The sequence below is a fragment of the Aythya ferina genome, assembly GCF_964211825.1.
Source record: "Aythya ferina genome assembly, contig: HAP1_SCAFFOLD_148, whole genome shotgun sequence".
Classification (NCBI taxonomy): Eukaryota; Metazoa; Chordata; class Aves; order Anseriformes; family Anatidae; genus Aythya; species Aythya ferina.
The window spans coordinates 246,252-273,896 of record NW_028181378.1 but is presented as its reverse complement, the minus strand read 5'-3'; positions in this window follow the sequence as shown (position 1 = coordinate 273,896).

The following is a 27,645-nucleotide window of genomic DNA, read 5'->3' as shown; positions in this document are numbered from 1 at the left end:
CCACCCAGAAAAACTTAAACTCACCTGATATTCTCCAAAACCCACAATTTACACTTTTCCAACATGATGACCAACAAGAACCCAACAAAACCCAACGGAGACCCCAAAACACATCAAAAACACACCAAAAAAGAACGGGATCACTCCAGAAAAACAGAAAAAAAAAACAAATACCATGAATCCACCCCAAAAGTCCCCCTAAACCTACCTGATGTTCTCCAAAACCCACAATTTACCCTTTTCCACCATGATGCCAACGGAAAACCCAACGAAACTCAACGGAGAACCCAAAATACATCAAAAACACCACAAACAAGAACGGAATCACCCCCAAAACTGGAACAAAATCCCCAAAAAGCACGGATCAAATCCCAAAACCACCCTAAACCTACCTGATGTTCTCCAAAACCCACTATTCAGCCTTTTCCACCAAAATGAACAAGGAAAACACAACGAAACAAAACCGAGACCACAAAAAACGTCAAAAACACCCCAAACAAGAACGGAATCACCCCCAAAACTGGAAGAAAATCCCCAAAAAACACAGATCCACCCCAAAAAGACACTAAACCTACCTTATGTTTTCCAAAACCCGCAATTTACACTTTTCCAACATGATGACCACGGAAAACACAACGAAACCCAACGGAGAACCCAAAACACGTCAAAAACACCCCGAAAAAGAACTGGATCAGAAGAAAAAACACCAAACACTATGAATTTCCCCGCAAAACCACCCTAAACTCACCTGATCTTCTTCAAAACCCACAATACACTCCCATTTCCCTTAACGACCAACGAGAATCCAACTAAAACCCAACGGAGACCACAAAAAGGGTCAAAAACACCCCAAACAAGAACGGAATCACCCCCAAAACTGGAAGAAAATCCCCCAAAAACATAGATACACCCCAAAACGACAGTAAACCTACCTGATGTTCTCCAAAACCCGCAATTTACACTTTTCCAACATGATGACCAACAAGAACCCAGCAAAACCCAACGGAGACCCCAAAACACGTCAAAAACATGCCAAAAATGAATTCGATCACCCCCCCAAAAAAAACAGAAAAAAAAAACAAATACCATGAATCCACCCCAAAAGTCCCCCTAAACCTACCTGATGTTCTCCAAAACCCACAATTTACACTTTTCCACCATGATGACAACGGAAAACCCAACGAAACCCAACGGAGAACCCAAAACACGTCCAAAACACCCCAAAAAAGAACGGGATCACCCCAAAACTGGAACAAAATCCCTCAAAACCATAGATCCACCAAAAAACACCCTAAATCTACCTGATGTTCTCCAAAACCCACAATTTACACTTTTCCACCATGATGACCACGAAAAACCCAATGAAACCCAACGGAGACCCCAAAACACGTCAAAAACATGCCAAAAAACAACTGGATCACTAGAAAAAAACAGAAGAAAACCCTAAAAATCATGAATCTGCCCCAAAAGTCCTCCTAAACCTACCTGATGTTCTCCAAAACCCACAATTTACACTTTTCCTGCATGATGACCACGGAAAAAACAACGAAACCCAACGGAGAACCCAAAACAAGTCGAAAACACCCCAAACAAGAACAGGATCACCCCCAAAAAAGAAAGAAAACCCCAAAAAGCACGGATCCAATCCCAAAACCACCCTAAACCTACCTGATGTTCTCCAAATCCAAATGTCCACTCCCAACCACCATAAAACCCATTAGGAACTCAACGAAACCCAACGGAAACCCCAAAAACACCTCAAAAACACCCCAAAAAAGAACTGGATCAGAAGAAAAAACACCAAACACTATGTATTTCCCCGCAAAACCACCCTAAACTCACCTGATCTTCTTCAAAACCCACAATCCACTCCCATTTCCCTTAACGACCAACGAGAATCCAACTAAAACCCAACGGAGACCACAAAAAAGGTCAAAAACACCCCAAACAAGAACGGAATCACCCCCAAAACTGGAAGAAAATCCCCCCAAAAACATAGATCCACCCCAAAACGACACTAAACCTACTTGATGTTCTCCAAATCCCACAATTTACACTTTTCCAACATGATGACCAACAAGAACCCAGCAAAACCCAACGGAGACCCCAAAACACATCAAAAACACACCAAAAAAAACGGGATCACCCCAGAAAAACAGAAAAAAAAAAAACAAATACCATGAATCCACCCCAAAAGTCCCCCTAAACCTACCTGATGTTCTCCAAAACCCACAATTTACCCTTTTCCACCATGATGCCAACGGAAAACCCAACGAAACCCAACGGAGAACCCAAAACACATCAAAAACACCACAAACAAGAACGGAATCACCCCCAAAACTGGAACAAAATCCCCAAAAAGCACGGATCAAATCCCAAAACCACCCTAAGCCTACCTGATGTTCTCCAAAACCCACTATTCAGCCTTTTCCACCAAAATGAACAAGGAAAACACAACGAAACAAAACAGAGACCACAAAACACGTCAAAAACACCCCAAACAAGAACGGAATCACCCCCAAAACTGGAAGAAAATCCCCCAAAAACATAGATCCACCCAAAAAACACCCTAAATCTACCTGATGTTCTCCAAAACCCACAATTTACACTTTTCCACCATGATGACCACGAGAAACCCAATGAAACCCAACGGAGACCCCAAAACACGTCAAAAACACGCCGAAAAACAACTGGATCAGTAGAAAAAAACAGAAGAAAACCCTAAAAACCATGAATCTGCCCCAGAAGTCCTCCTAAACCTACCTGATGTTCTCCAAAACCCACAACTTACACTTTTCCTGCATGATGACCACGGAAAACACAACGAAACCCAACGGAGAACCCAAAACACATCCAAAACACCCCAAACAAGAACAGGATCACCCCCAAAAACGAAAGAAAACCCCAAAAAGCACGGATCCAATCCCAAAACCACTCTAAACGTACCTGATGTTCTCCAAATCCAAATGTCCACTCCCAACCACCATAAAACCCATTAGGAACTCAACGAAACCCAACGGAAACCCCAAAAACACCTCAAAAACACCCCAAAAAAGAACTGGATCAGAAGAAAAAACACCAAACACTATGAATTTCCCCGCAAAACCACCCTAAACTCACCTGATCTTCTTCAAAACCCACAATCCACTCCCATTTCCCTTAAGGACCAACGAGAATCCAACTAAAACGCAACGGAGACCCCAAAGCAAGTCGAAAACACCCCAAACAAGAACAGGATAACCCCTAAAAAAGAAAGAAAACCCCAAACACCATAGATCCACCCCAAAAACACACTAAACCTACCTGATGTTCTCCAAATCCCAAAGTCCACTCCCAACAAACTTAAAACACATTAGGAAATCAACGAAACGCAACGGAAACCCCAAAACACGTCAAAAACACCACAAAAAAAAAAGCGGGATCACCCCCAAAACCGAAAGAAAACCCTAAAAGCCGTTGATCCACCCCAAAAGTCCCCCTAAACCTACCTGATGTTCTCCAATACCCACAATTTACCCTATTCCACCATGATGCCAACGGAAAACCCAACGAAACTCAACGGAGAACCCAAAATACATCAAAAACACCCCAAACAAGAACGGAATCACCCCCAAAACTGGAAGAAAATCCCCCAAAAACACAGATCCACCCCAAAAAGACACTAAACCTACCTGATGTTTTCCAAAACCCGCAATTTACACTTTTCCAACATGATGACCACGGAAAACACAACGAAACCCAACGGAGAACCCAAAACACGTCAAAAACACCCCAAAAAAAAACTGGATCAGAAGAAAAAACACCAAACACTATGAATTTCCCCGCAAAACCACCCTAAACTCACCTGATCTTCTTCAAAACCCACAATCCACTCCCATTTACCTTAAGGACCAAAGAGAATCCAACTAAAACCCAACGGAGACAACAAAAAGGGTCAAAAACACCCCAAACAAGAACGGAATCACCCCCAAAACTGGAAGAAAATCCCCCAAAAACATAGATCCACCCCAAAACGACAGTAAACCTACCTGATGTTCTCCAAAACCCGCAATTTACACTTTTCCAACATGATGACCAACAAGAACCCAGCAAAACCCAACGGAGACCCCAAAACACGTCAAAAACATGCCAAAAAACAACTGGATCACTAGAAAAAAACAGAAGAAAACCCTAAAAACCATGAATCTGCCCCAAAAGTCCTCCTAAACCTACCTGATGTTCTCCAAAACCCACAATTTACACTTTTCCACCATGATGACCACGGAAAACACAACGAAACCCAACGGAGAACCCAAAACACGTCCAAAACACCCCAAACAAGAACAGGATCACCCCCAAAAACGAAAGAAAACCCCAAAAAGCACGGATCCAATCCCAAAACCACCCTAAACCTACCTGATGTTCTCCAAATCCAAATGTCCACTCCCAACCACCATAAAACCCATTAGGAACTCAACGAAACCCAACGGAAACCCCAAAAACACCTCAAAAACACCCCAAAAAAGAACTGGATCAGAAGAAAAAACACCAAACACTATGAATTTCCCCGCAAAACCACCCTAAACTCACCTGATCTTCTTCAAAACCCACAATCCACTCCCATTTCCCTTAACGACCAACGAGAATCCAACTAAAACCCAACGGAGACCACAAAAAGGGTCAAAAACACCCCAAAAAAGAACGGAATCACCCCCAAAACTGGAAGAAAATCCCCCCAAAAACATAGATCCACCCCAAAACGACACTAAACCTACTTGATGTTCTCCAAATCCCAAAGTCCACTCCCAACAAACTTAAAACACATTAGGAAATCAACGAAACGCAACGGAAACCCCAAAACACGTCAAAAACACCACAAAAAAAAGCGGGATCACCCCCAAAACTGAAAGAAAACCCTAAAAGCCGTTGATCCACACCAAAAGTCCCCCTAAACCTACCTGATGTTCTCCAATACCCACAATTTACACGTTTTCACCATGATGAACAACAAGAACCCAACAAAAACAAACGGAGACCCCAAAATATGTCAAAAAAAAAAACAAAAAAGAATGGGACCACCCCAAAAACAGAAGAAAACGCTAAAAAAACAGAAGAATTCAACCAAAACCATAGATTCACCACCCAGAAAAACTTAAACTCACCTGATATTCTCCAAAACCCACAATTTACACTTTTCCAACATGATGACCAACAAGAACCCAACAAAACCCAACGGAGACCCCAAAACACATCAAAAACACGCCAAAAAAGAACGGGATCACGCCAGAAAAACAGAAAAAAAAAAAACAAATACCATGAATCCACCCCAAAAGTCCCCCTAAACCTACCTGATGTTCTCCAAAACCCACAATTTACCCTTTTCCACCATGATGCCAACAGAAAACCCAACGAAACCCAACGGAGAACCCAAAACACATCAAAAACACCACAAACAAGAACGGAATCACCCCCAAAACTGGAACAAAATCCCCAAAAAGCACGGATCAAATCCCAAAACCACCCTAAACCTACCTGATGTTCTCCAAAACCCACTATTCAGCCTTTTCCACCAAAATGAACAAGGAAAACCCAACGAAACAAAACAGAGACCACAAAAAACGTCAAAAACACCCCAAACAAGAACGGAATCACCCCCAAAACTGGAAGAAAATCCCCAAAAAACACAGATCCACCCCAAAAAGACACTAAACCTACCTTATGTTTTCCAAAACCCGCAATTTACACTTTTCCAACATGATGACCACGGAAAACACAACGAAACCCAACGGAGAACCCAAAACACGTCAAAAACACCCCAAAAAAGAACTGGATCAGAAGAAAAAACACCAAACACTATGAATTTCCCCGCAAAACCACCCTAAACTCACCTGATCTTCTTCAAAACCCACAATCCACTCCCATTTACCTTAAGGACCAAAGAGAATCCAACTAAAACCCAACGGAGACCACAAAAAGGGTCAAAAACACCCCAAACAAGAACGGAATCACCCCCAAAACTGGAAGAAAATCCCCCAAAAACATAGATCCACCCCAAAACGACAGTAAACCTACCTGATGTTCTCCAAAACCCGCAATTTACACTTTTCCAACATGATGACCAACAAGAACCCAGCAAAACCCAACGGAGACCCCAACACACGTCAAAAACACCCCAAAAATGAATTCGATCACCCCCCCAAAAAAAACAGAAGAAAACCCCAAATACCATGAATCCACCCCAAAAGTCCCCCTAAACCTACCTGATGTTCTCCAAAACCCACAATTTACACTTTTCCACCATGATGACCACGGAAAACCCAACGAAACCCAACGGAGAACCCAAAACACGTCCAAAACACCCCAAAAAAGAACGGGATCACCCCAAAACTGGAACAAAATCCCTCAAAACCATAGATCCACCAAAAAACACCCTAAATCTACCTGATGTTCTCCAAAACCCACAATTTACACTTTTCCACCATGATGACCACGAAAAACCCAATGAAACCCAACGGAGACCCCAAAACACGTCAAAAACATGCCAAAAAACAACTGGATCACTAGAAAAAAACAGAAGAAAACCCTAAAAACCATGAATCTGCCCCAAAAGTCCTCCTAAACCTACCTGATGTTCTCCAAAACCCACAATTTACACTTTTCCTGCATGATGACCACGGAAAAAACAACGAAACCCAACGGAGAACCCAAAACAAGTCGAAAACACCCCAAACAAGAACAGGATCACCCCCAATAACGAAAGAAAACCCCAAAAAGCACGGATCAAATCCCAAAACCACCCTAAACCTACCTGATGTTCTCCAAATCCAAATGTCCACTCCCAACCACCATAAAACCCATTAGGAACTCAACGAAACCCAACGGAAACCCCAAAAACACCTCAAAAACACCCCAAAAAAGAACTGGATCAGAAGAAAAAACACCAAACACTATGAATTTCCCCGCAAAACCACCCTAAACTCACCTGATCTTCTTCAAAACCCACAATCCACTCCCATTTCCCTTAACGACCAACGAGAATCCAACTAAAACCCAACGGAGACCACAAAAAGGGTCAAAAACACCCCAAAAAAGAACGGAATCACCCCCAAAACTGGAAGAAAATCCCCCCAAAAACATAGATCCACCCCAAAACGACACTAAACCTACTTGATGTTCTCCAAATCCCAAAGTCCACTCCCAACAAACTTAAAACACATTAGGAAATCAACGAAACGCAACGGAAACCCCAAAACACGTCAAAAACACCACAAAAAAAAGCGGGATCACCCCCAAAACCGAAAGAAAACCCTAAAAGCCGTTGATCCACCCCAAAAGTCCCCCTAAACCTACCTGATGTTCTCCAATACCCACAATTTACACGTTTTCACCATGATGAACAACAAGAACCCAACAAAAACAAACGGAGACCCCAAAATATGTCAAAAACACCCCAAAAAAGAATGGGACCACCCCAAAAACAGAAGAAAACGCTAAAAAAACAGAAGAATTCAACCAAAACCATAGATTCACCACCCAGAAAAACTTAAACTCACCTGATATTCTCCAAAACCCACAATTTACACTTTTCCAACATGATGACCAACAAGAACCCAACAAAACCCAACGGAGACCCCAAAACACATCAAAAACACACCAAAAAAGAACGGGATCACGCCAGAAAAACAGAAAAAAAAAAAACAAATACCATGAATCCACCCCAAAAGTCCCCCTAAACCTACCTGATGTTCTCCAAAACCCACAATTTACCCTTTTCCACCATGATGCCAACGGAAAACGCAACGAAACCCAACGGAGAACCCAAAACACATCAAAAACACCACAAACAAGAACGGAATCACCCCCAAAACTGGAACAAAATCCCCAAAAAGCACGGATCAAATCCCAAAACCACCCTAAACCTACCTGATGTTCTCCAAAACCCACTATTCAGCCTTTTCCACCAAAATGAACAAGGAAGACACAACGAAACAAAACAGAGACCACAAAACACGTCAAAAACACCCCAAACAAGAACGGAATCACCCCCAAAACTGGAAGAAAATCCCCCAAAAACATAGATCCACCCCAAAACGACAGTAAACCTACCTGATGTTCTCCAAAACCCGCAATTTACACTTTTCCAACATGATGACCAACAAGAACCCAGCAAAACCCAACGGAGACCCCAACACACGTCAGAAACACCCCAAAAATGAATTCGATCACCCCCCCAAAAAAAAACAGAAGAAAACCCCAAATACCATGAATCCACACCAAAAGTCCCCCTAAACCTACCTGATGTTCTCCAAAACCCACAATTTACACTTTTCCACCATGATGACCACGGAAAACACAACGAAACCCAACGGAGAACCCAAAACACGTCCAAAACACCCCAAACAAGAACAGGATCACCCCCAAAAACGAAAGAAAACCCCAAAAAGCACGGATCCAATCCCAAAACCACCCTAAACCTACCTGATGTTCTCCAAATCCAAATGTCCACTCCCAACCACCATAAAACCCATTAGGAACTCAACGAAACCCAACGGAAACCCCAAAAACACCTCAAAAACACCCCAAAAAAGAACTGGATCAGAAGAAAAAACACCAAACACTATGAATTTCCCCGCAAAACCACCCTAAACTCACCTGATCTTCTTCAAAACCCACAATCCACTCCCATTTCCCTTAACGACCAACGAGAATCCAACTAAAACCCAACGGAGACCCCAAAACAAGTCGAAAACACCCCAAACAAGAACAGGATAACCCCTAAATAAGAAAGAAAACCCCAAAAAGCATAGATCCACCCCAAAAACACACTAAACCTACCTGATGTTCTCCAAATCCCAAAGTCCACTCCCAACAAACTTAAAACACATTAGGAAATCAACGAAACGCAACGGAAACCCCAAAACACGTCAAAAACACCACAAAAAAAAGCGGGATCACCCCCAAAACCGAAAGAAAACCCTAAAAGCCGTTGATCCACACCAAAAGTCCCCCTAAACCTACCTGATGTTCTCCAATACCCACAATTTACACGTTTTCACCATGATGAACAACAAGAACCCAACAAAAACAAACGGAGACCCCAAAATATGTCAAAAACACCCCAAAAAAGAATGGGACCACCCCAAAAACAGAAGAAAACGCTAAAAAAACAGAAGAATTCAACCAAAACCATAGATTCACCACCCAGAAAAACTTAAACTCACCTGATATTCTCCAAAACCCACAATTTACACTTTTCCAACATGATGACCAACAAGAACCCAACAAAACCCAACGGAGACCCAAAAACACATCAAAAACACACCAAAAAAGAACGGGATCACCCCAGAAAAACAGAAAAAAAAAAAACAAATACCATGAATCCACCCCAAAAGTCCCCCTAAACCTACCTGATGTTCTCCAAAACCCACAATTTACCCTTTTCCACCATGATGCCAACAGAAAACGCAACGAAACCCAACGGAGAACCCAAAACACATCAAAAACACCACAAACAAGAACGGAATCACCCCCAAAACTGGAACAAAATCCCCAAAAAGCACGGATCAAATCCCAAAACCACCCTAAACCTACCTGATGTTCTCCAAAACCCACTATTCAGCCTTTTCCACCAAAATGAACAAGGAAGACACAACGAAACAAAACAGAGACCACAAAACACGTCAAAAACACCCCAAACAAGAACGGAATCACCCCCAAAACTGGAAGAAAATCCCCCAAAAACATAGATCCACCCCAAAACGACAGTAAACCTACCTGATGTTCTCCAAAACCCGCAATTTACACTTTTCCAACATGATGACCAACAAGAACCCAGCAAAACCCAACGGAGACCCCAACACACGTCAAAAACACGCCAAAAAAGAACGGGATCACCCCCCCAAAAAAAACAGAAGAAAACCCCAAATACCATGAATCCACCCCAAAAGTCCCCCTAAACCTACCTGATGTTCTCCAAAACCCACAATTTACACTTTTCCACCATGATGACCACGGAAAACCCAACGAAACCCAACGGAGAACCCAAAAAACGTCCAAAACACCCCAAAAAAGAACGGGATCACCCCAAAACTGGAACAAAATCCTTCAAAACCATAGATCCACCAAAAAACACCCTAAATCTACCTGATGTTCTCCAAAACCCACAATTTACACTTTTCCACCATGATGACCACGAAAAACCCAATGAAACCCAACGGAGACCCCAAAACACGTCAAAAACATGCCAAAAAACAACTGGATCACTAGAAAAAAACAGAAGAAAACCCTAAAAACCATGAATCTGCCCCAAAAGTCCTCCTAAACCTACCTGATGTTCTCCAAAACCCACAATTTACACTTTTCCACCATGATGACCACGGAAAACCCAACGAAACCCAACGGAGAACCCAAAACACGTCCAAAACACCCCAAACAAGAACAGGATCACCCCCAAAAACGAAAGAAAACCCCAAAAAGTACGGATCCAATCCCAAAACCACCCTAAACCTACCTGATGTTCTCCAAATCCAAATGTCCACTCCCAACCACCATAAAACCCATTAGGAACTCAACGAAACCCAACGGAAACCCCAAAAACACCTCAAAAACACGCCAAAAAAGAACTGGATCAGAAGAAAAAACACCAAACACTATGAATTTCCCCGCAAAACCACCCTAAACTCACCTGATCTTCTTCAAAACCCACAACCCACTCCCATTTCCCTTAACGACCAACGAGAATCCAACTAAAACCCAACGGAGACCACAAAAAAGGTCAAAAACACCCCAAACAAGAACGGAATCACCCCCAAAACTGGAAGAAAATCCCCCAAAAACATAGATCCACCCCAAAACGACAGTAAACCTACCTGATGTTCTCCAAAACCCGCAATTTAAACTTTTCCAACATGATGACCAACAAGAACCCAGCAAAACTCAACGGAGACCCCAAAACACATCAAAAACACACCAAAAAAGAACGGGATCACCCCAGAAAAACAGAAAAAAAAAAACAAATACCATGAATCCACCCCAAAAGTCCCCCTAAACCTACCTGATGTTCTCCAAAACCCACAATTTACCCTTTTCCACCATGATGCCAACGGAAAACCCAACGAAACCCAACGGAGAACCCAAAACACATCAAAAACACCACAAACAAGAACGGAATCACCCCCAAAACTGGAACAAAATCCCCAAAAAGCACGGATCAAATCCCAAAACCACCCTAAACCTACCTGATGTTCTCCAAAACCCACTATTCAGCCTTTTCCACCAAAATGAACAAGGAAAACACAACGAAACAAAACAGAGACCACAAAACACGTCAAAAACACCCCAAACAAGAACGGAATCACCCCCAAAACTGGAAGAAAATCCCCCAAAAACATAGATCCACCCAAAAAACACCCTAAATCTACCTGATGTTCTCCAAAACCCACAATTTACACTTTTCCACCATGATGACCACGAGAAACCCAATGAAACCCAACGGAGACCCCAAAACACGTCAAAAACATGCCAAAAAACAACTGGATCACTAGAAAAAAACAGAAGAAAACCCTAAAAACCATGAATCTGCCCCAAAAGTCCTCCTAAACCTACCTGATGTTCTCCAAAACCCACAACTTACACTTTTCCTGCATGATGACCACGGAAAACCCAACGAAACCCAACGGAGAACCCAAAACACATCCAAAACACCCCAAACAAGAACAGGATCACCCCCAAAAACGAAAGAAAACCCCAAAAAGCACGGATCCAATCCCAAAACCACTCTAAACGTACCTGATGTTCTCCAAATCCAAATGTCCACTCCCAACCACCATAAAACCCATTAGGAACTCAACGAAACCCAACGGAAACCCCAAAAACACCTCAAAAACACCCCAAAAAAGAACTGGATCAGAAGAAAAAACACCAAACACTATGAATTTCCCCGCAAAACCACCCTAAACTCACCTGATCTTCTTCAAAACCCACAATCCACTCCCATTTCCCTTAACGACCAACGAGAATCCAACTAAAACCCAACGGAGACCACAAAAAGGGTCAAAAACACCCCAAAAAAGAACGGAATCACCCCCAAAACTGGAAGAAAATCCCCCCAAAAACATAGATCCACCCCAAAACGACACTAAACCTACTTGATGTTCTCCAAATCCCAAAGTCCACTCCCAACAAACTTAAAACACATTAGGAAATCAACGAAACGCAACGGAAACCCCAAAACACGTCAAAAACACCACAAAAAAAAGCGGGATCACCCCCAAAACCGAAAGAAAACCCTAAAAGCCGTTGATCCACCCCAAAAGTCCCCCTAAACCTACCTGATGTTCTCCAATACCCACAATTTACACGTTTTCACCATGATGAACAACAAGAACCCAACAAAAACAAACGGAGACCCCAAAATATGTCAAAAACACCCCAAAAAAGAATGGGACCACCCCAAAAACAGAAGAAAACGCTAAAAAAACAGAAGAATTCAACCAAAACCATAGATTCACCACCCAGAAAAACTTAAACTCACCTGATATTCTCCAAAACCCACAATTTACACTTTTCCAACATGATGACCAACAAGAACCTAGCAAAACCCAACGGAGACCCCAAAACACATCAAAAACACACCAAAAAAGAACGGGATCACGCCAGAAAAACAGAAAAAAAAAAAAACAAATACCATGAATCCACCCCAAAAGTCCCCCTAAACCTACCTGATGTTCTCCAAAACCCACAATTTACCCTTTTCCACCATGATGCCAACAGAAAACCCAACGAAACCCAACGGAGAACCCAAAACACATCAAAAACACCACAAACAAGAACGGAATCACCCCCAAAACTGGAACAAAATCCCCAAAAAGCACGGATCAAATCCCAAAACCACCCTAAACCTACCTGATGTTCTCCAAAACCCACAATTCAGCCTTTTCCACCAAAATGAACAAGGAAAACACAACGAAACAAAACAGAGACCACAAAACACATCAAAAACACCCCAAACAAGAACGGAATCACCCCCAAAACTGGAAGAAAATCACCAAAAAACACAGATCCACCCCAAAAAGACAGTAAACCTACCTGATGTTCTCCAAAACCCGCAATTTACACTTTTCCAACATGATGACCAACAAGAACCCAGCAAAACCCAACGGAGACCCCAAAACACATCAAAAACACGGCAAAAAATAACGGGATCACCCCAGAAAAACAGAAGAAAACCCCAAATACCATGAATCCACACCAAAAGTCCCCCTAAACCTACCTGATGTTCTCCAAAACCCAAAATTTACACTTTTCCACCATGATGACCACGGAAAACCCAACGAAACCCAACGGAGAACCCAAAACACGTCCAAAACACCCCAAAAAAGAACGGGATCACCCCAAAACTGGAACAAAATCCCTCAAAACCATAGATCCACCCAAAAAACACCCTAAATCTACCTGATGTTCTCCAAAACCCACAATTTACACTTTTCCACCATGATGACCACGAAAAACCCAATGAAACCCAACGGAGACCCCAAAACACGTCAAAAACATGCCAAAAAACAACTGGATCACTAGAAAAAAACAGAAGAAAACCCTAAAAACCATGAATCTGCCCCAAAAGTCCTCCTAAACCTACCTGATGTTCTCCAAAACCCACAATTTACACTTTTCCACCATGATGACCACGGAAAAAACAACGAAACCCAACGGAGAACCCAAAACAAGTCGAAAACACCCCAAACAAGAACAGGATCACCCCCAAAAACGAAAGAAAACCCCAAAAAGCACGGATCAAATCCCAAAACCACCCTAAACCTACCTGATGTTCTCCAAATCCAAATGTCCACTCCCAACCACCATAAAACCCATTAGGAACTCAACGAAACCCAACGGAAACCCCAAAAACACCTCAAAAACACCCCAAAAAAGAACTGGATCAGAAGAAAAAACACCAAACACTATGAATTTCCCCGCAAAACCACCCTAAACTCACCTGATCTTCTTCAAAACCCACAATCCACTCCCATTTCCCTTAACGACCAACGAGAATCCAACTAAAACCCAACGGAGACCACAAAAAGGGTCAAAAACACCCCAAACAAGAACGGAATCACCCCCAAAACTGGAAGAAAATCCCCCCAAAAACATAGATCCACCCCAAAACGACACTAAACCTACTTGATGTTCTCCAAATCCCAAAGTCCACTCCCAACAAACTTAAAACACATTAGGAAATCAACGAAACGCAACGGAAACCCCAAAACACGTCAAAAACACCACAAAAAAAAGCGGGATCACCCCCAAAACCGAAAGAAAACCCTAAAAGCCGTTGATCCACCCCAAAAGTCCCCCTAAACCTACCTGATGTTCTCCAATACCCACAATTTACACGTTTTCACCATGATGAACAACAAGAACCCAACAAAAACAAACGGAGACCCCAAAATATGTCAAAAACACCCCAAAAAAGAATGGGACCACCCCAAAAACAGAAGAAAACGCTAAAAAAACAGAAGAATTCAACCAAAACCATAGATTCACCACCCAGAAAAACTTAAACTCACCTGATATTCTCCAAAACCCACAATTTACACTTTTCCAACATGATGACCAACAAGAACCTAGCAAAACCCAACGGAGACCCCAAAACACATCAAAAACACACCAAAAAAGAACGGGATCACGCCAGAAAAACAGAAAAAAAAAAAAACAAATACCATGAATCCACCCCAAAAGTCCCCCTAAACCTACCTGATGTTCTCCAAAACCCACAATTTACCCTTTTCCACCATGATGCCAACAGAAAACCCAACGAAACCCAACGGAGAACCCAAAACACATCAAAAACACCACAAACAAGAACGGAATCACCCCCAAAACTGGAACAAAATCCCCAAAAAGCACGGATCAAATCCCAAAACCACCCTAAACCTACCTGATGTTCTCCAAAACCCACAATTCAGCCTTTTCCACCAAAATGAACAAGGAAAACACAACGAAACAAAACAGAGACCACAAAACACATCAAAAACACCCCAAACAAGAACGGAATCACCCCCAAAACTGGAAGAAAATCACCAAAAAACACAGATCCACCCCAAAAAGACAGTAAACCTACCTGATGTTCTCCAAAACCCGCAATTTACACTTTTCCAACATGATGACCAACAAGAACCCAGCAAAACCCAACGGAGACCCCAAAACACATCAAAAACACGGCAAAAAATAACGGGATCACCCCAGAAAAACAGAAGAAAACCCCAAATACCATGAATCCACACCAAAAGTCCCCCTAAACCTACCTGATGTTCTCCAAAACCCACAATTTACACTTTTCCACCATGATGACCACGGAAAACCCAACGAAACCCAACGGAGAACCCAAAACACGTCCAAAACACCCCAAAAAAGAACGGGATCACCCCAAAACTGGAACAAAATCCCTCAAAACCATAGATCCACCCAAAAAACACCCTAAATCTACCTGATGTTCTCCAAAACCCACAATTTACACTTTTCCACCATGATGACCACGAAAAACCCAATGAAACCCAACGGAGACCCCAAAACACGTCAAAAACATGCCAAAAAACAACTGGATCACTAGAAAAAAACAGAAGAAAACCCTAAAAACCATGAATCTGCCCCAAAAGTCCTCCTAAACCTACCTGATGTTCTCCAAAACCCACAATTTACACTTTTCCACCATGATGACCACGGAAAAAACAACGAAACCCAACGGAGAACCCAAAACAAGTCGAAAACACCCCAAACAAGAACAGGATCACCCCCAAAAACGAAAGAAAACCCCAAAAAGCACGGATCAAATCCCAAAACCACCCTAAACCTACCTGATGTTCTCCAAATCCAAATGTCCACTCCCAACCACCATAAAACCCATTAGGAACTCAACGAAACCCAACGGAAACCCCAAAAACACCTCAAAAACACCCCAAAAAAGAACTGGATCAGAAGAAAAAACACCAAACACTATGAATTTCCCCGCAAAACCACCCTAAACTCACCTGATCTTCTTCAAAACCCACAATCCACTCCCATTTCCCTTAACGACCAACGAGAATCCAACTAAAACCCAACGGAGACCACAAAAAGGGTCAAAAACACCCCAAAAAAGAACGGAATCACCCCCAAAACTGGAAGAAAATCCCCCCAAAAACATAGATCCACCCCAAAACGACACTAAACCTACTTGATGTTCTCCAAATCCCAAAGTCCACTCCCAACAAACTTAAAACACATTAGGAAATCAACGAAACGCAACGGAAACCCCAAAACACGTCAAAAACACCACAAAAAAAAGCGGGATCACCCCCAAAACCGAAAGAAAACCCTAAAAGCCGTTGATCCACCCCAAAAGTCCCCCTAAACCTACCTGATGTTCTCCAATACCCACAATTTACACGTTTTCACCATGATGAACAACAAGAACCCAACAAAACAAACGGAGACCCCAAAATATGTCAAAAACACCCCAAAAAAGAATGGGACCACCCCAAAAACAGAAGAAAACGCTAAAAAAACAGAAGAATTCAACCAAAACCATAGATTCACCACCCAGAAAAACTTAAACTCACCTGATATTCTCCAAAACCCACAATTTACACTTTTCCAACATGATGACCAACAAGAACCCAGCAAAACCCAACGGAGACCCCAAAACACATCAAAAACACGGCAAAAAATAACGGGATCACCCCAGAAAAACAGAAGAAAACCCCAAATACCATGAATCCACACCAAAAGTCCCCCTAAACCTACCTGATGTTCTCCAAAACCCACAATTTACACTTTTCCACCATGATGACCACGGAAAACCCAACGAAACCCAACGGAGAACCCAAAACACGTCCAAAACACCCCAAAAAAGAACGGGATCACCCCAAAACTGGAACAAAATCCCTCAAAACCATAGATCCACCCAAAAAACACCCTAAATCTACCTGATGTTCTCCAAAACCCACAATTTACACTTTTCCACCATGATGACCACGAAAAACCCAATGAAACCCAACGGAGACCCCAAAACACGTCAAAAACATGCCAAAAAACAACTGGATCACTAGAAAAAAACAGAAGAAAACCCTAAAAACCATGAATCTGCCCCAAAAGTCCTCCTAAACCTACCTGATGTTCTCCAAAACCCACAATTTACACTTTTCCACCATGATGACCACGGAAAAAACAACGAAACCCAACGGAGAACCCAAAACAAGTCGAAAACACCCCAAACAAGAACAGGATCACCCCCAAAAACGAAAGAAAACCCCAAAAAGCACGGATCAAATCCCAAAACCACCCTAAACCTACCTGATGTTCTCCAAATCCAAATGTCCACTCCCAACCACCATAAAACCCATTAGGAACTCAACGAAACCCAACGGAAACCCCAAAAACACCTCAAAAACACCCCAAAAAAGAACTGGATCAGAAGAAAAAACACCAAACACTATGAATTTCCCCGCAAAACCACCCTAAACTCACCTGATCTTCTTCAAAACCCACAATCCACTCCCATTTCCCTTAACGACCAACGAGAATCCAACTAAAACCCAACGGAGACCACAAAAAGGGTCAAAAACACCCCAAAAAAGAACGGAATCACCCCCAAAACTGGAAGAAAATCCCCCCAAAAACATAGATCCACCCCAAAACGACACTAAACCTACTTGATGTTCTCCAAATCCCAAAGTCCACTCCCAACAAACTTAAAACACATTAGGAAATCAACGAAACGCAACGGAAACCCCAAAACACGTCAAAAACACCACAAAAAAAAGCGGGATCACCCCCAAAACCGAAAGAAAACCCTAAAAGCCGTTGATCCACCCCAAAAGTCCCCCTAAACCTACCTGATGTTCTCCAATACCCACAATTTACACGTTTTCACCATGATGAACAACAAGAACCCAACAAAAACAAACGGAGACCCCAAAATATGTCAAAAACACCCCAAAAAAGAATGGGACCACCCCAAAAACAGAAGAAAACGCTAAAAAAACAGAAGAATTCAACCAAAACCATAGATTCACCACCCAGAAAAACTTAAACTCACCTGATATTCTCCAAAACCCACAATTTACACTTTTCCAACATGATGACCAACAAGAACCTAGCAAAACCCAACGGAGACCCCAAAACACATCAAAAACACACCAAAAAAGAACGGGATCACGCCAGAAAAACAGAAAAAAAAAAAAACAAATACCATGAATCCACCCCAAAAGTCCCCCTAAACCTACCTGATGTTCTCCAAAACCCACAATTTACCCTTTTCCACCATGATGCCAACAGAAAACCCAACGAAACCCAACGGAGAACCCAAAACACATCAAAAACACCACAAACAAGAACGGAATCACCCCCAAAACTGGAACAAAATCCCCAAAAAGCACGGATCAAATCCCAAAACCACCCTAAACCTACCTGATGTTCTCCAAAACCCACAATTCAGCCTTTTCCACCAAAATGAACAAGGAAAACACAACGAAACAAAACAGAGACCACAAAACACATCAAAAACACCCCAAACAAGAACGGAATCACCCCCAAAACTGGAAGAAAATCACCAAAAAACACAGATCCACCCCAAAAAGACAGTAAACCTACCTGATGTTCTCCAAAACCCGCAATTTACACTTTTCCAACATGATGACCAACAAGAACCCAGCAAAACCCAACGGAGACCCCAAAACACATCAAAAACACACCAAAAAAGAACGGGATCACCCCAGAAAAACAGAAGAAAACCCCAAATACCATGAATCCACACCAAAAGTCCCCCTAAACCTACCTGATGTTCTCCAAAACCCACAATTTACACTTTTCCACCATGATGACCACGGAAAACCCAACGAAACCCAACGGAGAACCCAAAACACGTCCAAAACACCCCAAAAAAGAACGGGATCACCCCAAAACTGGAACAAAATCCCTCAAAACCATAGATCCACCCAAAAAACACCCTAAATCTACCTGATGTTCTCCAAAACCCACAATTTACACTTTTCCACCATGATGACCACGAAAAACCCAATGAAACCCAACGGAGACCCCAAAACACGTCAAAAACATGCCAAAAAACAACTGGATCACTAGAAAAAAACAGAAGAAAACCCTAAAAACCATGAATCTGCCCCAAAAGTCCTCCTAAACCTACCTGATGTTCTCCAAAACCCACAATTTACACTTTTCCTGCATGATGACCACGGAAAAAACAACGAAACCCAACGGAGAACCCAAAACAAGTCGAAAACACCCCAAACAAGAACAGGATCACCCCCAAAAACGAAAGAAAACCCCAAAAAGCACGGATCAAATCCCAAAACCACCCTAAACCTACCTGATGTTCTCCAAATCCAAATGTCCACTCCCAACCACCATAAAACCCATTAGGAACTCAACGAAACCCAACGGAAACCCCAAAAACACCTCAAAAACACCCCAAAAAAGAACTGGATCAGAAGAAAAAACACCAAACACTATGAATTTCCCCGCAAAACCACCCTAAACTCACCTGATCTTCTTCAAAACCCACAATCCACTCCCATTTCCCTTAACGACCAACGAGAATCCAACTAAAACCCAACGGAGACCACAAAAAGGGTCAAAAACACCCCAAAAAAGAACGGAATCACCCCCAAAACTGGAAGAAAATCCCCCCAAAAACATAGATCCACCCCAAAAACACACTAAACCTACTTGATGTTCTCCAAATCCCAAAGTCCACTCCCAACAAACTTAAAACACATTAGGAAATCAACGAAACGCAACGGAAACCCCAAAACACGTCAAAAACACCACAAAAAAAAGCGGGATCACCCCCAAAACCGAAAGAAAACCCTAAAAGCCGTTGATCCACACCAAAAGTCCCCCTAAACCTACCTGATGTTCTCCAATACCCACAATTTACACGTTTTCACCATGATGAACAACAAGAACCCAACAAAAACAAACGGAGACCCCAAAATATGTCAAAAACACCACAAAAAAGAATGGGACCACCCCAAAAACAGAAGAAAACGCTAAAAAAAAAAAATAGAATTCAACCAAAACCATAGATTCACCACCCAGAAAAACTTAAACTCACCTGATATTCTCCAAAACCCACAATTTACACTTTTCCAACATGATGACCAACAAGAACCCAACAAAACCCAACGGAGACCCCAAAACACATCAAAAACACACCAAAAAAGAACGGGATCACCCCAGAAAAACAGAAAAAAAAAACAAATACCATGAATCCACCCCAAAAGTCCCCCTAAACCTACCTGATGTTCTCCAAAACCCACTATTCAGCCTTTTCCACCAAAATGAACAAGGAAAACACAACGAAACAAAACAGAGACCACAAAACACGTCAAAAACACCCCAAACAAGAACGGAATCACCCCCAAAACTGGAAGAAAATCCCCCAAAAACATAGATCCACCCAAAAAACACCCTAAATCTACCTGATGTTCTCCAAAACCCACAATTTACACTTTTCCACCATGATGACCACGAGAAACCCAATGAAACCCAACGGAGACCCCAAAACACGTCAAAAACACGCCGAAAAACAACTGGATCACTAGAAAAAAACAGAAGAAAACCCTAAAAACCATGAATCTGCCCCAGAAGTCCTCCTAAACCTACCTGATGTTCTCCAAAACCCACAATTTACACTTTTCCACCATGATGACCACGGAAAACCCAACGAAACCCAACGGAGAACCCAAAACACGTCCAAAACACCCCAAACAAGAACAGGATCACCCCCAAAAACGAAAGAAAACCCCAAAAAGCACGGATCCAATCCCAAAACCACTCTAAACGTACCTGATGTTCTCCAAATCCAAATGTCCACTCCCAACCACCATAAAACCCATTAGGAACTCAACGAAACCCAACGGAAACCCCAAAAACACCTCAAAAACACCCCAAAAAAGAACTGGATCAGAAGAAAAAACACCAAACACTATGAATTTCCCCGCAAAACCACCCTAAACTCACCTGATCTTCTTCAAAACCCACAATCCACTCCCATTTCCCTTAACGACAAACGAGAATCCAACTAAAACCCAACGGAGACCACAAAAAGGGTCAAAAACACCCCAAACAAGAACGGAATCACCCCCAAAACTGGAAGAAAATCCCCCCAAACCATAGATCCACCCCAAAACGACACTAAACCTACCTGATGTTCTCCAAATCCCAAAGTCCACTCCCAACAAACTTAAAACACATTAGGAAATCAACGAAACACAACGGAAACCCCAAAACACGTCAAAAACACCACAAAAAAAAGCGGGATCACCCCCAAAACCGAAAGAAAACCCTAAAAGCCGTTGATCCACCCCAAAAGTCCCCCTAAACCTACCTGATGTTCTCCAATACCCACTATTCAGCCTTTTCCACCAAAATGAACAAGGAAAACACAACGAAACAAAACAGAGACCACAAAACACGTCAAAAACACCCCAAACAAGAACGGAATCACCCCCAAAACTGGAAGAAAATCCCCCAAAAACATAGATCCACCCCAAAACGACAGTAAACCTACCTGATGTTCTCCAAAACCCACAATTTACCCTTTTCCACCATGATGCCAACGGAAAACCCAACGAAGCCCAACGGAGAACCCAAAACACATCAAAAACACCACAAACAAGAACGGAATCACCCCCAAAACTGGAACAAAATACCCAAAAAGCACGGATCAAATCCCAAAACCACCCTAAGCCTACCTGATGTTCTCCAAAACCCACTATTCAGCCTTTTCCACCAAAATGAAAAAGGAAAACACAACGAAACAAAACAGAGACCACAAAACACGTCAAAAACACCCCAAACAAGAACGGAATCACCCCCAAAACTGGAAGAAAATCCCCCAAAAACATAGATCCACCCAAAAAACACCCTAAATCTACCTGATGTTCTCCAAAACCCACAATTTACACTTTTCCACCATGATGACCACGAGAAACCCAATGAAACCCAACGGAGACCCCAAAACACGTCAAAAACACGCCAAAAAAGAATGGGACCACCACAAAAACAGAAGAAAACGCTAAAAAACCAGAAGAATTCAACCAAAACCATAGATTCACCACCCAGAAAAACTTAAACTCACCTGATATTCTCCAAAACCCACAATTTACACTTTTCCAACATGATGACCAACAAGAACCCAGCAAAACCCAACGGAGACCCCAAAACACGTCAAAAACACCCCAAAAATGAATTCGATCACCCCCCCAAAAAAAACAGAAGAAAACCCCAAATACCATGAATCCACCCCAAAAGTCCCCCTAAACCTACCTGATGTTCTCCAAAACCCACAATTTACACTTTTCCACCATGATGACCACGGAAAACCCAACGAAACCCAACGGAGAACCCAAAACACGTCCAAAACACCCCAAAAAAGAATTGGATCACCCCAAAACTGGAACAAAATCCCCCAAAACCATAGATCCACCCAAAAAAACACCCTAAATCTACCTGATGTTCTCCAAAACCCACAATTTACACTTTTCCACCATGATGACCACGAAAAACCCAATGAAACCCAACGGAGACCCCAAAACACGTCAAAAACATGCCAAAAAACAACTGGATCACTAGAAAAAACAGAAGAAAACCCTAAAAACCATGAATCTGCCCCAAAAGTCCTCCTAAACCTACCTGATGTTCTCCAAAACCCACAATTTACACTTTTCCACCATGATGACCACGGAAAACCCAGCGAAACCCAACGGAGAACCCAAAACACGTCCAAAACACCCCAAACAAGAACAGGATAACCCCTAAAAAAGAAAGAAAACCCCAAAAACCATAGATCCACCCCAAAAACACACTAAACCTACCTGATGTTCTCCAAATCCCAAAGTCCACTCCCAACAAACTTAAAACACATTAGGAAATCAACGAAACGCAACGGAAACCCCAAAACACGTCAAAAACACCACAAAAAAAAGCGGGATCACCCCCAAAACCGAAAGAAAACCCTAAAAGCCGTTGATCCACCCCAAAAGTCCCCCTAAACCTACCTGATGTTCTCCAATACCCACAATTTACACGTTTTCACCATGATGAACAACAAGAACCCAACAAAAACAAACGGAGACCCCAAAATATGTCAAAAAAAAACCAAAAAAGAATGGGACCACCCCAAAAACAGAAGAAAACGCTAAAAAAACAGAAGAATTCAACCAAAACCATAGATTCACCACCCAGAAAAACTTAAACTCACCTGATATTCTCCAAAACCCACAATTTACACTTTTCCAACATGATGACCAACAAGAACCCAACAAAACCCAACGGAGACCCCAAAACACATCAAAAACACACCAAAAAAGAACGGGATCACCCCAGAAAAACAGAAAAAAAAAACAAATACCATGAATCCACCCCAAAAGTCCCCCTAAACCTACCTGATGTTCTCCAAAACCCACAATTTACCCTTTTCCACCATGATGCCAACGGAAAACCCAACGAAACTCAACGGAGAACCCAAAATACATCAAAAACACCACAAACAAGAACGGAATCACCCCCAAAACTGGAACAAAATCCCCAAAAAGCACGGATCAAATCCCAAAACCACCCTAAACCTACCTGATGTTCTCCAAAACCCACTATTCAGCATTTTCCACCAAAATGAACAAGGAAAACACAACGAAACAAAACAGAGACCAAGAAAAACGTCAAAAACACCCCAAACAAGAACGGAATCACCCCCAAAACTGGAAGAAAATCCCCAAAAAACACAGATCCACCCCAAAAAGACACTAAACCTACCTTATGTTTTCCAAAACCCGCAATTTACACTTTTCCAACATGATGACCACGGAAAACACAACGAAACCCAACGGAGAACCCAAAACACGTCAAAAACACCCCAAAAAAGAACTGGATCAGAAGAAAAAACACCAAACACTATGAATTTCCCCGCAAAACCACCCTAAACTCACCTGATCTTCTTCAAAACCCACAATCCACTCCCATTTCCCTTAACGACCAACGAGAATCCAACTAAAACCCAACGGAGACCACAAAAAGGGTCAAAAACACCCCAAAAAAGAACGGAATCACCCCCAAAACTGGAAGAAAATCCCCCCAAAAACATAGATCCACCCCAAAACGACAGTAAACCTACCTGATGTTCTCCAAAACCCGCAATTTACACTTTTCCAACATGATGACCAACAAGAACCCAGCAAAACCCAACGGAGACCCCAACACACGTCAAAAACACCCCAAAAATGAATTCGATCACCCCCCCAAAAAAAACAGAAGAAAACCCCAAATACCATGAATCCACCCCAAAAGTCCCCCTAAACCTACCTGATGTTCTCCAAAACCGACAATTTACACTTTTCCACCATGATGACCACGGAAAACCCAACGAAACCCAACGGAGAACCCAAAACACGTCCAAAACACCCCAAAAAAGAACGGCATCACCCCCAAAACTGGAACAAAATCCCTCAAAACCATAGATCCACCAAAAAACACCCTAAATCTACCTGATGTTCTCCAAAACCCACAATTTACACTTTTCCACCATGATGACCACGGAAAACCCAACGAAACCCAACAGAGACCACAAAACACGTCAAAAACATGCCAAAAAACAACTGGATCACTAGAAAAAAACAGAAGAAAACCCTAAAAACCATGAATCTGCCCCAAAAGTCCTCCTAAACCTACCTGATGTTCTCCAAAACCCACAATTTACACTTTTCCAGCATGATGACCACGGAAAACCCAACGAAACCCAACGGAGAACCCAAAACACGTCCAAAACACCCCAAACAAGAACAGGATCACCCCCAAAAACGAAAGAAAACCCCAAAAAGCACGGATCAAATCCCAAAACCACCCTAAACCTACCTGATGTTCTCCAGATCCAAATGTCCACTCCCAACCACCATAAAACCCATTAGGAACTCAACGAAACCCAACGGAAACCCCAAAAACACCTCAAAAACACCCCAAAAAAGAACTGGATCAGAAGAAAAAACACCAAACACTATGAATTTCCCCGCAAAACCACCCTAAACTCACCTGATCTTCTTCAAAACCCACAATCCACTCCCATTTCCCTTAACGACCAACGAGAATCCAACTAAAACCCAACGGAGACCACAAAAAGGGTCAAAAACACCCCAAACAAGAACGGAATCACCCCCAAAACTGGAAGAAAAAGCCCCCAAAAACATAGATCCACCCCAAAACGACACTAAACCTACTTGATGTTCTCCAAATCCCAAAGTCCACTCCCAACAAACTTAAAACACATTAGGAAATCAACGAAACGCAACGGAAACCCCAAAACACGTCAAAAACACCACAAAAAAAAGCGGGATCACCCCCAAAACTGAAAGAAAACCCTAAAAGCCGTTGATCCACCCCAAAAGTCCCCCTAAACCTACCTGATGTTCTCCAATACCCACAATTTACACGTTTTCACCATGATGAACAACAAGAACCCAACAAAAACAAACGGAGACCCCAAAATATGTCAAAAACACCCCAAAAAAGAATGGGACCACCCCAAAAACAGAAGAAAACGCTAAAAAAACAGAAGAATTCAACCAAAACCATAGATTCACCACCCAGAAAAACTTAAACTCACCTGATATTCTCCAAAACCCACAATTTACACTTTTCCAACATGATGACCAACAAGAACCCAACAAAACCCAACGGAGACCCCAAAACACATCAAAAACACACCAAAAAAGAACGGGATCACCCCAGAAAAACAGAAAAAAAAAACAAATACCATGAATCCACCCCAAAAGTCCCCCTAAACCTACCTGATGTTCTCCAAAACCCACAATTTACCCTTTTCCACCATGATGCCAACGGAAAACCCAACGAAACTCAACGGAGAACCCAAAATACATCAAAAACACCACAAACAAGAACGGAATCACCCCCAAAACTGGAACAAAATCCCCAAAAAGCACGGATCAAATCCCAAAACCACCCTAAACCTACCTGATGTTCTCCAAAACCCACTATTCAGCCTTTTCCACCAAAATGAACAAGGAAAACACAACGAAACAAAACAGAGACCACAAAAAACGTCAAAAACACCCCAAACAAGAACGGAATCACCCCCAAAACTGGAAGAAAATCCCCAAAAAACACAGATCCACCCCAAAAAGACACTAAACCTACCTGATGTTTTCCAAAACCCGCAATTTACACTTTTCCAACATGATGACCACGGAAAACACAACGAAACCCAACGGAGAACCCAAAACACGTCAAAAACACCCCAAAAAAGAACTGGATCAGAAGAAAAAACACCAAACACTATGAATTTCCCCGCAAAACCACCCTAAACTCACCTGATCTTCTTCAAAACCCACAATCCACTCCCATTTACCTTAAGGACCAAAGAGAATCCAACTAAAACCCAACGGAGACCACAAAAAGGGTCAAAAACACCCCGAACAAGAACGGAATCACCCCCAAAACTGGAAGAAAATCCCCCAAAAACATAGATCCACCCCAAAACGACAGTAAACCTACCTGATGTTCTCCAAAACCCGCAATTTACACTTTTCCAACATGATGACCAACAAGAACCCAGCAAAACCCAACGGAGACCCCAACACACATCAAAAACACCCCAAAAATGAATTCGATCACCCCCCCAAAAAAAACAGAAGAAAACCCCAAATACCATGAATCCACCCCAAAAGTCCCCCTAAACCTACCTGATGTTCTCCAAAACCCACAATTTACACTTTTCCACCATGATGACCACGGAAAACCCAACGAAACCCAACGGAGAACCCAAAACACGTCCAAAACACCCCAAAAAAGAACGGCATCACCCCCAAAACTGGAAGAAAATCCCTCAAAACCATAGATCCACCAAAAAACACCCTAAATCTACCTGATGTTCTCCAAAACCCACAATTTACACTTTTCCACCATGATGACCACGAAAAACCCAACGAAACCCAACGGAGACCCCAAAACACGTCAAAAACATGCCAAAAAACAACTGGATCACTAGAAAAAAACAGAAGAAAACCCTAAAAACCATGAATCTGCCCCAAAAGTCCTCCTAAACCTACCTGATGTTCTCCAAAACCCACAATTTACACTTTTCCTGCATGATGACCACGGAAAAAACAACGAAACCCAACGGAGAACCCAAAACAAGTCGAAAACACCCCAAACAAGAACAGGATCACCCCCAAAAACGAAAGAAAACCCCAAAAAGCACGGATCCAATCCCAAAACCACCCTAAACCTACCTGATGTTCTCCAAATCCAAATGTCCACTCCCAACCACCATAAAACCCATTAGGAACTCAACGAAACCCAACGGAAACCCCAAAAACACCTCAAAAACACCCCAAAAAAGAACTGGATCAGAAGAAAAAACACCAAACACTATGAATTTCCCCGCAAAACCACCCTAAACTCACCTGATCTTCTTCAAAACCCACAATCCACTCCCATTTCCCTTAACGACCAACGAGAATCCAACTAAAACCCAACGGAGACCACAAAAAGGGTCAAAAACACCCCAAAAAAGAACGGAATCACCCCCAAAACTGGAAGAAAATCCCCCCAAAAACATAGATCCACCCCAAAACGACACTAAACCTACTTGATGTTCTCCAA